We start from the raw sequence: 13,977 nt of genomic DNA on the forward strand, positions 1-13,977 counted from the left end.
CATATATATTCCTGGTGGTGGGTCTGCAGGTAACAACATAATTTTTGTGTGTTTGAACTATTTTATATTGAGATATGTAGAAGGTGAAAGAGCCATGGAATCGGTATGATCATGTGGGCATGCCTTTATTTTTTAAGTCATTGAAAAAATATTAAAAACATAGAACTGCAAAGTAAACAAAAAAGCTATTGGATTTGGAGGCCAGAGGCTGGAATCCTTATCCTAGTTCTGTAGGTAATTAGTGATGGGTAAATCATTTCACCACACTGGCTCCAGTTTCCTCATATATAATGTAAAGGAGTTGGATAAGATGACCCCAAATCTATCCCAGTTTCAGATTTCTGTGAATCTGAAGTTGTGAGAGGACAGTATTTCTGAATTCAATTTTTCTCTCTCCTTGGATGCCATCTTCCAAGGATATACTCACCCGATAGCAGTACCCTTGTCCCCAAAGTAATCACGGATTATTGTGGAAAGTGATGCCCTAAGTGATCCTTGAGAAACAATCATTGTATCAAAGATGTAATCAAAGCAGCAAGTTAGCTTAAAATGTTCCATGACCCATATTAGAAACAACCAACACAAAAAAGTGTCATTAAAATCCCCAATGTATACATGTATTATTTCTTCATTCATTTACTCATTATTTCCTATGAATTTGTCCTGAATGATCATTTACACACTAGCTTATCCCAATTTGTTATATGTTAATAAAAATTTGGAGTTCCTGTCGTGGCGCAGTGGTTAACGAATCCGACTAGGAACCATGAGGTTGTGGGTTCGGTCCCTGCCCTTGCTCAGTGGGTTAACCATCTGGCGTTGCCGTGAGCTGTGGTGTAGGTTGCAGACGCGGCTCGGATCCGCGTTGCTGTGGCTCTGGCGTAGGCCGGCGGCTACAGCTCTGATTGGATCCCTAGCCTGGGAACCTCCATATGCCGCGGGGGCGGCCAAGAAATAGCAACAACAACAACAAAAGACAAAAGACAAAAAAAAAAAAAAAATTTTATAACAGTGGATATTAACAGTAAACCTTACTTAAAATAGATGTTTATGGGAGTTCCCATCATGGTTCAGCGGAAATGAATCTGACTAGTAACCATGAGGATGCAGGTTTGATTCCTGGCCTCACTCAGTGGGTTAAGGATCCGGCGTTGCCATGAGCTGTGGTGTAGGTCACATATGCAGCTCGGATCCTGTGTTGCTGTGGCTGTGGTGTAGGCTGGCAGCTACAGTTCTGATTTGACCCCTAGCCTGGGAACCTCCATATGCCGTGTGTGTGGCCCTTGAAAAAAAAAAAAGATGTTTTATGACTGCAAAAAACATCTGAACCCTTTCCCTCCATACTCCCTACCTTCTGGAAATCTGAAAACTTTGTTTTATCTTTTAAGTGTCTTATTTGTCCCCAATGAGAACCTGGCCTACATAAGCAATTCAAACATCTCTTTCCACGAATGTGCTGTTTTCTCCCTAGGATTTTGATGCTTTTAGCCAACAAAGCTTAATTATCCCCATAACCCTGTAGAAGGCATAACTACAGAGAAGCATGACTTGGGGTGAAGCCACAATTTACAGAGTGTCTAATGCAGAGCCAAGAGAAATGAAATCCATTTCCAACACAAGTACAAAAGCTCACTTCGAAGTCCCAATCTCTCCCTCCGTTGCAACCCAGCCTGCTACCTATGTTCTGCCAGCAATGTCATCCATGGATTAAAGTAATACAGAAAGGAGCCAGGACAATCCACAAACTTGGTGGTCAGACTGTTGAATGAAAGATACAGCAATTACAAACAAAAAAAATACAGGATGCTAGTTGAGGGGAACATTCTTGGATCTTTTTTCCTTCCTCCTCCACCAAAATGTGTGAAGGAGCCTGTCTACATTACCTGCATTACAGGTAAGGGAAGGAAGATCTAATCGCATAAGTGTCATAGGATATTTAGTAGCACACCTGGGAAAAGATGGCCGTCAAGACTTGTCGGATGTTGTCATCTCATCATTGCTAACACCTGTTAGCATCACAGGACATAGTACTTCAGATTTGTCCAGGACATGAGTTTCTAAGAGAGCTGCCCAAAACAAAAGAAATTTTCTCTTGACAAAGGAAAGTCTCCAAGCTTGCAGAGATGAACTCATGGCTTTAGAAATTCAGCAATGTAGTTTCCATTTTTGAGGAGAAGTCATAGAAGTCCACTGTCAGCAGGTAGATAATGGACCACTTAAAGAAGGCCAAAATCTACTGAACCTTTTTTTTTTTCTTTTTCTTTTTAAGGCTGAACCTGCAGCATATGGAAGTTTCTGGGCTAGGGGTCCAAACAGAACTGCAGTTGCCAGCCTGCAGCTGCCACAGCCACAGGCAGCACCAGACCCAAGCCACATCAGCGATCTATACCGCAGGTTGTGGAAACACTGGATCCTTAACCCACTGAGCAAGGCCAGGGATTGAACCTGCATCCTCATGGATACGAGTGGTATTCTTAACCCACTGAACCACACCAGGAATTTCCCCAAAATTTTCTTAGCTGGGAAAGAGAAGCATGAAAAATGGGAAGTCTCACATAACTGCCATCACCAATGGCTAGCCAGTATCCAGAACAGGGGCTAATATTAGGGCCTCACTATGCCCTGTTATAAGAAGCACAACTAAATCAGGAAGCCAATAATTCCTCTAAAAGCAACAACCTTCCAGGATGGCGAAGACCAGACTCTCATTTGGCTGCATTTTTCACAGTTCCCAGTTCACCTCTTCCTTTTGGGCCATCCAACATTATACCATCACCACTAACGATTTCAAAAGTGGGACACAGATTCCCGTTGCTCTCAACAGGACTCAACCCCTGGACTACATTTAGCTGCTACACGACATGTAGGGGACAATTTAAAGGATACCCATAGAACTGAAATAACACCCTCTCCTAAGAGAAAATAACAGATGGCTTGGCAGATAATGATCTTTAACTGACAGGCTACACAGTAACGAGGCCAGTGCTGGGAGCACTTGGTGTTGGCAACCAGTGATGAACGAGAATCATGTTTCCTTGGAGGACAAGGGAGACAGTTTCTACAGACTGGGGGGAATCCGGAGGGAGGAGCAAATGCAACTCTCTCCACTCAAGGAAGGGGCTTTCACCATTATCTTCCTTTTGAGTCCATCATTTCAAACCAGCTGGTGTAGAAAAAGCTGTTACCCGGATCATGGCTTTAGTGGCGAGGTGGGGGTATTGGGGTGCAGAAAAGCCCAGATCATGCCTTTGCTCATTCTTGTCCAAGTGTCAACCAGACATGGCCTGACTATGGAAGCAGCCAGCTCTTTGTTGACTGCTGGGAGGTGGTATGGCATTTCCAAGAACAAATTGCAGCACACCTGCCATGTCAGAGGGATGGGTAGTGGAAATTAGGTAACAGGCCATCATGGTCACTTCTAGATGCCTCTCTGATGACTTGAGCACCATCTAAGTACATCCTGCTAGATCAGCTTGACAACTCTTGGCTCCTGAAGTCCTGGGCTGGCAACAAGGCACGCACAGCTGGAGCTCAGTTTAATAGTGTAATCAAGGAAAGGTGATAGCAGCTGAAATATTTTAATGTTTCAATGCCCTTCTGCCACTAATACTTTATTTTTCACATTTGCTACATGATTTCATCATATTTGCAAAAGGGGATTCAACAAGAGTCAGAGGTGGAGCAAACTTTACTCTGTAGATTTACAGGTTCCTTCAGCAAATCTCCCTAAATATTCCAGAGACGCTAACAAAAGTTGATTTGCTTGCTAGGGCACCGATGCTCTTTTTAGAAGACATTTTTTTTACTGCTTATTTTTCCAATCTAAAGTAGAGTTTATATTACTAGAGGAAATGAGGCAAAAGAGATTCACTTAAAACATTAATGAAATTAAATGATTCTTGGCACAAAAACCAACATTGCTATAGACATTACCTTCTACCTGCTCAACAGTGTTAAGAGCAGCTCACCTCATATCTCATCCTGCAATTAGTTTATGAACGAGCCAATCTTTTTACTTATATTTAGAATCCAACTGATAACCTCACTAAGATGACAATGTGCAAAAGAGATGTTTCTTAGGGGATTAAGCAGGGAGAAAAGAAAACAATAAAGGCAATGTACTTACCTGCAGGGATATTTTTAAAGTCATCCTGAATTTCAAATTTGGCTTGTTTTGGTTTAAGCGCAAAGACTAATCTGAACTATAATCTTTGGCTCCTCGGGGTAAACGCCATTCCTCCACGGGACACACCTTTAAGTTTTGATATTTATTTCTGCAGGTTTCCACGGTCTTTGAGGAAGTTGTCAAAAGCAAAAGACTGTCCTTTAAAAAAAAAAAAAAGAGCCCGCGATGTCCAGAACATAAGCAGCAAAGGAAAAAGCAAACCTCTCCCAAACTAGTATCTAATTCAGAAGTGTAACGGCGCCCCTATCTCCGTCTGTAGGCGTCTTCTGGTGACATTTCCCATCATCCAGCCAGGGCCGTTTTACAGCAACGCGAGGATGTCTGAAGAGAAATGAACTCATTCTCTGAAGTTCCTTGTAGTAAAGGAAAACATATGGAGGATTTCCTGCTGAGGCTTCCCTACCGAGGCACACTTTCGAGGGGGTGTGGAATATACTTGGTCAGGCGCGCAGTTTTCTAGACTCAGCAATTATCTGCTTAGCACTGAGTCCACATGGGCTGCTGCTCTGCAGAGAACTCTGTGATTGTGCAATAACCCCACCAGCAGCGATGACCTGTGGTCGACAGTATGTTAGCATTCTGTTTGTCGTGGTCCCTGTTTCAATTGCAGCACACCTCCAGGACCAGGTAAATGGCCATAAGGATGGTCTGTCGGAAGATAGGCGTCATTCCCCCTTTGTTTTTCCCCTCATCTCTTCATGTTCATCTCTGATTTCTTATCTGAAATAAACAGCTTCCACGTCTGTGCCTTTGCGATCGCATTCCCAACAATTGATTTAAAACGTTGCCAGTTACACCTTCTCCACCTGAAAGTGTGCTTCTAAGGACAGCACATCTCAAAATCTGTTGTGAAGACACCGGTTGGCTCAGGAATATTAACTTGCACATACGAGGAAAGCGACACTGCAGTGAGCCATTCACAGCTGCAGAGGCCTGCCTACTGACCCCACCAATTAATATTCTTTAGTTTGAAAAAGAAAATCGAAACCAGCGAATACCTCCAGACCTCGCCCTTAAAACCACAACTTGGGGTGACAGTGGGGACACTACCACCCATCAGAGGAGTTTCACCCTATTATTCTAGCAAGGGCATTGACAAGGCATCGACTATGTATTCATCTCAATTACTCTAGTTATTTGCTCTCAATCCATATCCGTCCTTTAGGTTACAAACTGCTGTTAAACTTCTTCTAAAAATAAACTTCACGTGATCTTTCTTTCCATGTCAATGTCTTTGTGCAGGAATTTACTTCGTGGGGCAGATGTTTCTATAAGCCCAGCTGATTGACAGCTTGAATGATTAAATGAAACAAAGATGGGAATGCAAAAAGAGGTGACTAAGTTGTGTGTGGAGCTACAGCCTGTGTGGTAGGGACAAAGAAGTGTTGCGGACTTATTACATTTAAAAAAAAATTACCTGAAAGGATATTCCATGTAAGAGATGCACAAACTATGACCCAGGGGCTGAATCGGGCCCTCTGCCAGTACTTGTAAATAAAGTTTTATTGGAACACAGCTATGCCCATTTGTTCACATATTGTGTATGGCTGCTTCCCTGCTCTAGTGGCACAGTTAAGTAGTTATCACAGAGACTGTACGGTCCACGAAACCATCTAGCACTTTAGAGAAAAAGCCTGCAGACCCATCTTGTATATGATAGAGGGTCACTAGATGACTATGAATACTTAGGCCTTTTTTGTTGTTGTTTTCTGAGTTGTGTAGTCAGAGGTATCATTATAATTGCATTTAAGGAATGTCCCTAAATGCTCTCCAAATCTTCCTAGAGTAGACATGGCAGGAAGGCATCTTGGGGATACAGGGGTGTGGAACCCCGAGTTCCCAGGGGACAAAATGGATCACGCCATATAAGGGTGGTATATGATGACACAGTTGGAAGCAGAATCTGGACACCACCAAGGACGGAAGCCAGGGAAGCAGGGCTCGGAGTGAGAAGCACGGTGAAGCTATAAGTGGAGGGAAGAATAGTGCAGATTAATCATAGGTCAGGATGCGGAGCAGGAAGTGGTCAGAGCAAGCTGTCAGGACTAAGACCTTGAGGGAGAAAAGAAGGATGTTGGATACTTTCTGCTGGCCTGGCGGAAGGGTGACTCAGTTGCCCCAATTTGGACTTTCTGGGTTGTAAAATGGAAGGTCCTGCCTCTGGGAACCTTCTCAGTCTGTCCTAATGCTAAAGCTGGACAGGAAGCTGGGAAATCAACCTGAAAAGAAAAATCTGAAGTCCAGTAGCCACGCTTTCCCAGCGCTCAGTCTCCTGTCCTTGGAGAACTTGCATAAAAAGCAGGGAGCCACTCTGCAGCTCCTGGGACCACTTGGAGCCCCTGGAGAAAGAGAGGGGCTCTGTTCTCAGTGAGCAAGTGGTTTCGCTATGAGAGCAAGCACCATGTGAACAGGAAGAGAATAACCTCGAAACAACCTGTAAACAAGTGTGAGGTCATCCGTCCTAGTGGACAGTTTCAGGCCTGGCCTTTTCACCCCAAAGCCAGGCAGCATTTTTTCCAGAATAGCTGACCTGCATGACTTGATTACTGCCTGTCACTCTGAACTCTCTGCTTCAATTTTCCCAAACTCCCCAGCCATCCCAAATCTCACTCAAGTTTTAAGTTTAATTCCTTTTGTCTTAATCAGGAGCACCAATCCGACTTTTTGGGCCCCGTGAGTGTAGCTATGGTTTCACTCATCAATCCATCAGTAAATCAGCCCATTATCAACTATTTGTGGAGCTGTTCCTATGAGCTGGGCACCATGCTGAGCTTGGGGTGAAGGGCTGAATCATAGAGACAGGACCTCTGGCCTCATGGAAAGAAAGGGGAAACCCAGAAACAGAGAGTGGAAAATTTCAGATTGTGATGTGTTTCGAGAGAAGCCAAAGAGTCACTGTGGGCTGGGGTGAGGATTCTGTCCCAGGTGGAGTGGCCAGAGAACGTCCTTCTGCAAAGGTGACATGTTAGCCGAATGTCAGAAGCTGAGAAGGACTGTGTGGCTCCGTGAACTATAAGATTTGGAAGTTCAAAGACAGAGGTAGGAAAGAACCTGGCATGCCCCCCAAATAGAAAGGATACTGGGGTGGCACAGTGGGCGAGTAGGGGAGGGTTAGAGGCAGGCAGAGACCAGATGCTGTGTGGTCTCATAGGAAGGATGAGCAGGTTTGGACTTTCTTCGAGGGCAGGCCAAAACTAGGGGAAGGATTGAACCAGGGGAATGTCTCTGATCTGATTTATGTTTCCCAAAGGATCTTCCTGTGCTGTGGTGGAACTGGGAGGGAGGAAAGAGTGAAAATGAGGAGAGCAGTTGAGAGGGGGTGCTGGCTGGGATAAAATGGTACCTCTGCTGTTCCAGGGAAGAGAATGGCTTTGAGATGTATTTTGGAATACGGCAACGCTGCCTCCTGAAATGGTCCTTTCACTGGGTTGTTCAGGTGTTAATTTTTCATTCCCACCTGCTTGAGGGAAACCCTAGGGAGCAGGGACCTCGTTTTCCCTTCATGACCCTGCTCCCAGCACCTAACATGTGCCTCCCACAGAGAAGGCATTCGTGTTACTCCACCAGCTACGTATCAGGTGGTGAAAGTGAAAAGCTACAACAGAACACGATGGGTCTCGGAACAACAGAGGGAGAAAACCTCACTCCGAGAAGGGCATCTTCGCTTCTGGAGTCTGAGCATTTGGGTGGACACAGCAGGGCAGCTCACTCAGCATCTTTCCCAACTTCTAGAGTGCTTCCTTCATGGAAGAGCCTGCATAGCCCCAGAAAAGATGCTTTTCTCTGATGCCCTCGCAGCCAGGGTTCTGCAGGCTTCCCAGGCTTGGATTTGGTCCTGATGCGAGTGAAGAAGAGTGATGGTCCAGGATGCATCCATTTTGCAGGTGTGAGGATTAGCAGCCCAATACTGGGTTAGGGCCAGCTTCCTGGGCTGTGATCAGAGAAGTCACATGGGCCCATGTCTAGAAGGGCCCACACGTGGTTTAAGACATTTGTTGCTATTTTGATTCTTAATAATTTTGAATGAGGGGCTGCACTTTCATTTTTCACTGAGCCATTTAAATTACGTAGCGGTCCTGCCAACAGTTCTGGGGTCAGCCTCCTCTACTCCGGAGGGATATGGTGGCGGGGGGGTGTCCCCAGAGCCTGCAAATGTGGCAACAGCTTCCAGTGCTCTGGAAACTGCCCCAGGGGCAAGGACCTAAGAGTCACCAGCTGAGGACAGTGGTGCCCTGGTCCTTGTCTTCCTGGTTGCAACAGGGGGAGGCCAGTTCTGCTGGAAGGGGTTGTCTCAGGAGCCTTTTTTTTTTTTTTTTTTGTCTTTTTGTCTTTTTAGGGCTGCACCCATGGCATATCGAAATTCCCAGACTAGGGGTCTAATCAGAGCTACAGCTGCTGGCCTACACCACAGCCACAGCAACGCTGGATCCTTAACCTGCTGAGCAAAGCCAGGGATCGAACACACAACCTCATGGTTCCTAGTTGGATTCGTTTCCACTGCGCCATGACGGGAGCTCCTCAGGAGCCATTTTTTGAGGCCCATCCTAGATTTCGATTGTTGGTTCTCTAATGATTCTGTGAGCAAAATTCCCTTTCTGTTAAGAGCAGATGCCATTATTTTCAACCGTACTCATCCCTAATTAAGGACACACTTGGAGGAAAAGCCTGGCTTCTGAAAGCTTTTTCAGTGCTTCATCATCGGACTTTATACTATTGTTGAGGTGGTGGCACTTAGCAGAAACTTTGAGATTCCGAGTTCTGGATATGCTGTTTAGGAGGCAGAGGAAGCCTGAGCTGCTGTTTAGCAGGGGATGAACTTGGGCACATTAGTTATACTGTTTAATTGTGAAGATGTGTTCTTCTTCTTACTGGCAGACTGTTGATTCCCCATTGCTGGACTGAGAAGCAGACCAGTCTACAGTCTCACTGGGATGCCCGTGTGGCAGGCAGAAGAATGTGAACAGGTATTTTGGAATGTCTGTCCAGGTGTTTAGGTTACCTGTGGCTGCTGCAATAAGTTACCACAAACTGGGTGGCTTAATACAAATCAGGCTTTATTCTCTCACAGTCTGGGGGCTGGAAGTCCTGGAACCTGTTCCATGTGGACACGCTTAGGGAGAATCAGTTCTATGCCTCTCTTCTAACTTCCCCTGGTTGCTGGCAAGCCTTGGTATTCCTTGGCCTTCTTTATTCTAACCTCTGCCTCCTCAGTCTGTACATGGCTCTCTCCTTGCTCATCTTTGTGTTCTCCCACCTTCTTTTAAGGATACCAGCCACTGGAGTGAGGTCAAACACGAATCCATTACGACCTCATCTTTTTTACTTAGTTACATCTGCAAAGACCCTATTTCCAAGCAAAGTCACATTCTGAGATTCTGGGAGGATGTGTGTTTTGTGGGGACATTATTCAACCCACTACACCTGGGTATAGATTTGAGCCTATGGAATAAATAAGGCCATCTGGTCTACAGAGAAGTCAAACATCTTTGCCTCATGGCTCTTTGTTCCTGGCCAAAGAGCTACAGATATGAAAAGTTAGAAAGACTTAGAGATAAGCATACGGGTGTGGAGTTTGTTTTACCTTCAGATACATCCTACCATCATGTACCTCTGTATACATAATGATAGCTTGCTTTCTTCCGATGCATTTGTCGTAAAAAAATCTGGGAAATGCCTCATAATTGACCCGAAGTAAGTTCTCAAAACAACCAACCCCCTCATCTAAATTTTTTCTCCGATTTTGTTCAGCCCAGGGGAGATTTCCATAGTACCATCAGCAAAGGACAAGTGTTTGCAGAGAGGAGGAAAATGTCAGGCACAGTCATTGAAACTAATGTCACTTCACTTATGTACAGTGATGAATTTTTACATTTCCAAATCCAAAAACAATTTAAGCTATTTCAGATATCTTTTTTTCCTAGTTAAATGGGAACTCATTCTTTAAAGTAGAAGAAGCAAGTATTTTTTCCCCAAAATGAATACCAAAAATGATGCTACAAAATATAGCCTTAGGAGGAAGTTATTTTTTATGGGTGTAGAAGAGAAGATTGCATTACTGAACTCGATAAAAAGTCATTCCATCAGAACTCCTCTGTTGTTTTTCACTGTATATATCTTGCCACAAGAGAACCGTATTTATCAGGCAGCATTGAAGCTATTTATTCCCTTCTTATTCCATTAATTAAGCTATAATACAATCACTGGGGTTACCCATAACCAATCTTTGGAAGATTAATATAGAGTGCTATTCTTTTACTCATATTTGGCCTCTGCATGGTAATGAGACAGCAATAAAGTTTATGTTCCCATAATGTGTAAGAATTGTATTTTGCACGAAATAGCTAACATCAAAAATAACTACTTGTATAAACAAACCACATAACACAGTCATTCTTGGCGTACATTAATGGGTTACTAAAAATGTTAATACAATGTCCATTGTACCTACAAAAAAAATCTCAACATTTAAGTTAAGAGAAGGCATAAAGAAAAAGGATTAAAATAGGTCATGTCTGAAAAAATAATTTGAAAATAGATTTTGGTGATTAGCTATCAAATTGCCTGACTTTTAATATACACTTTGAGGAAACTAAAACTTGCATTGTTCTAACCTAACTATTTGTCCCCTGGTAATTTAAAATTTACATTTACAATGCAGCAACATATCGAGCATAAAAGGCACTTAAAACTCAGGCCATTTTGCCATTTGATAACATCTCACATTTATTAATGAATTACTTCCATAACATTTTTCAGCAAACGTTTATAATCTACTTGCTTTAGGTGGAGCCATAGGAAGACAGGAAAAGAGCTATTGGTCAAGATTTTGCATAAATATGCCTCAATCTACAAGCATTTTTCTTCTTCAGCCACGTAATTACAAACTTTCATTTCACTGTTAAAGGATGCCAACTTGAAATGTGTATGTTTTTATTGCCTGATCATAGCAAACATTAAGAGTTTTCCAAACTCTTCTGAAAATGAAATTTTTTTTTTTTGCTTTCTGGGCCACACACAGCATATGGAGGTTCCCAGGCTAGGGGTCGAATCTGAGCTACAGCTGCCAGCCTGCATCACAGCCACAGCAAGCAGGATCTGAACCGCTCATCAACCTACGCTATAGCTCATGGCAATGCTGGATCCTTAACCCACTGAGTGAGGCTAGGGATCGAACCCGCAATCTCACAGTTCCTAGTCAGGTTCGCTTGCACTGCACCACTACAGGAACTCCGAATCTTCATGTTTTGCTCCCTCGGGCAAGGAATAAAATCACAGAATATCCTACTTTACATATGGAGAAGAGAGAGCTGTGATATCTGTGCTGACACTTCACTTTCCTATGATGAATACAAATATATAACTAGTCCATCCTCATGTGAAGACAGAGATTAATTAATTTATCAACACTGACAAAGAAAATTATGAACCACATTTCTCGTGTACAAACTCAAGTCCTTAAGACTGGCCCGATGTCCACTTCTCATCCATAGTTAAACCAAAATTATTCTGCACTGGATGGGTATGTTAAAAACGATGAATGAAAAATACAAACATATAAATTGTCAGCTACAATGAAAATGGAACTTTTTTCCTTTTATTTTTACGGCCATATACCTGCAGCATATGGAAATTCCCCGGCCAGGAGTCAAATCGGAGCTGCAGCTGCCTACAGCTTGTGGCAATATCAGATCCTTAACCCACAGAGCAAGACCAGGGATGTTGGGTCCTTAACCCACTGAGCCACAACAGGAACTCTCAAATGGTATTTTTATTTGAATTACCCCCAATTCCAAATTGTTCTGAAATGAAACCCTCTATTGCTCTAAACCTTCTGTCATAGTTTCATCTTTTATCATTTTACTTTTATTCCTGTTTCTTTTTACATTTATTCCTGGATCAAGCATTCCTTTCATCCTTTAACTTTTAAGTGTTTTTCTCTCCTTTTCAACATTCTTCATTTCCCCCTGCACATCCATCTGGGTTTCTGTTCATTTCAGATCCCTTTTAGCTTACTTTCCACTCCATCACCCAATTTCCATCTATTTGCCTTATGGCTGGTTTTCTCCAGCATAGAGAGAATTATTGACAGAAAGTGGGAGGCATCCAGAGAACATAAAGTTGCGGATCGATGCAAAAACTGCTCGGTAATATATCTGGGAACTCAAGTATGTATTTTTAAAAAAGACCATAATTCAATTGAAAAGCTAATGACCTCAACTAGCTACATAAAACCAGGTAGTCATCACAACCAAAAATTAAAAAGGCAGCTAGGAAGGTAAACAGAAGAGTTAGTACATTCCTTTCCATTTGCAACATTAAATAATTTAAACGTCCATTGCAGCGTTTTGTTTATTTTGTTGTGATTCATGGTGTTGATCCAATTTCTTTTGTCTTTAGTAAAAAGTGTGACAAAGTCTAGATACTCATGTTGCAACAGAAGAAAGGGTGGGGGAAAATATGTAATTGTCATGTATACATGTAAGGATAACCTGACCCCCTTGCTGTATAGTGGGAAAATTAAAAAAAATTATAAAAAAAAAAAGTGTGACAAAGTGAAATTCAAGCTCTAGCCAGTTTCGGGGGCACTCTACAATCTCAAGTCTCCCCTATCCTTTGTCATGAGATATTACTTAGATTTCCATCTGCTTTTTAATCTAGGGAAGATATTTAGATCTTGGCAAGTTTGAATTGACTTGTCAGGTAAAATCCAGTGACATGGCAATAACTGCTTCTTAAAGTTCAGATATATGACATCTATTTCATTCTCCTTCTCCATTAATTTTATCATTCCATAAAAAAGCAATTGTGTTAATTTAAAAAAAAAAGCATGACTTCTCGTCATTTTTTTTTCTAAACTTTAGTTGGCTTAAAGTTTCTTCTCTCTCAATATTTGTTCAACTACTTCACAATGGATTTAAGCTAGGCTTCTGGGCAGTAAATCTAAGATGTATTTTGCTAACATCTTTAAAACTAAAAGTACTGCATTTTTTTTCTTTTCCCTCCAGCTCTTATGTACTCTCCAACCTACAATGTCTTTTTAAGCCTAAGAACCCTTCAGTCATTGAATTCTAGTTAATAGCATGATTATCAGGTGGCTTTATCTTATTTTTGCAACCTAACTATTTTGGGCTGTGAGGCAGTCTGAGCCTTTCTGTCCCTGTCTCAATCAAGGTTAGTACTTTTCTGAAGATGTGTGATTTCCTTTTGTTATACACAACCCCTGTGGTTACACAGTTGTGTACAGCTAGCGGATAAAGTAAAAGAGCCTGCCTTGGGATGAGAGGTCAAATCTGACTCCAGCAGGCTTCCAGAACCTTCCCGCAGCTAATTCCCAGAGCATCTTTCTCTTTCCCCCTCTTCCCTGCCTTGACATGAGAGCCTTGCTGGGTGCTCTGATCTCTCTCCTCGGTGCACCCCTACACCTGCTTCTGTGGGGGCAACTCCATTGCATCACCCACCATGTCACAGAGCAATGGCATCAAACTGCTAATTTTTTTTTAGAGAAAAATTTTAACTTCATTTTTTTAAAATAAATTTTATTGGCATATAGGTGAGTTATAATGTTGTATGAGGCATTAATTAATTAATTTTTCTTTCACTTCATTAGTTCCATGACTAACAGAAAATAACTAATCAAGGACATCACAGCCAGCCACTTGCCAGAACTCTTCTGCACCTTTGTAACACTGAGCAATATTCTTCATTCCTTGGATGAGTGAAAGGGCCTTTTAAAAGGAAAAATATTCTGATTGCTAGGAGATTTGATGCGGCAAGACATTCCACGACGTATT

At 42.5% G+C, this 13,977-nt stretch overlaps 1 long non-coding RNA gene across 1 annotated transcript in view; it reads left to right on the forward strand.

The window, feature by feature from the left end:
* LOC106505168 overlaps positions 4,733-13,977 on the forward strand; it is a 40,981-nt gene continuing 31,736 nt past the window's right edge. Inside the window, exons 1-2 of the long non-coding RNA XR_001299309.2 lie at positions 4,733-7,225; positions 9,062-9,150. This is a non-coding gene — a long non-coding RNA (uncharacterized LOC106505168). The remainder of the gene's footprint in view (positions 7,226-9,061; positions 9,151-13,977) is intronic.

The sequence above is a fragment of the Sus scrofa genome, chromosome 10 (assembly GCF_000003025.6).
Source record: "Sus scrofa isolate TJ Tabasco breed Duroc chromosome 10, Sscrofa11.1, whole genome shotgun sequence".
Lineage (NCBI taxonomy): Eukaryota > Metazoa > Chordata > Mammalia > Artiodactyla > Suidae > Sus > Sus scrofa.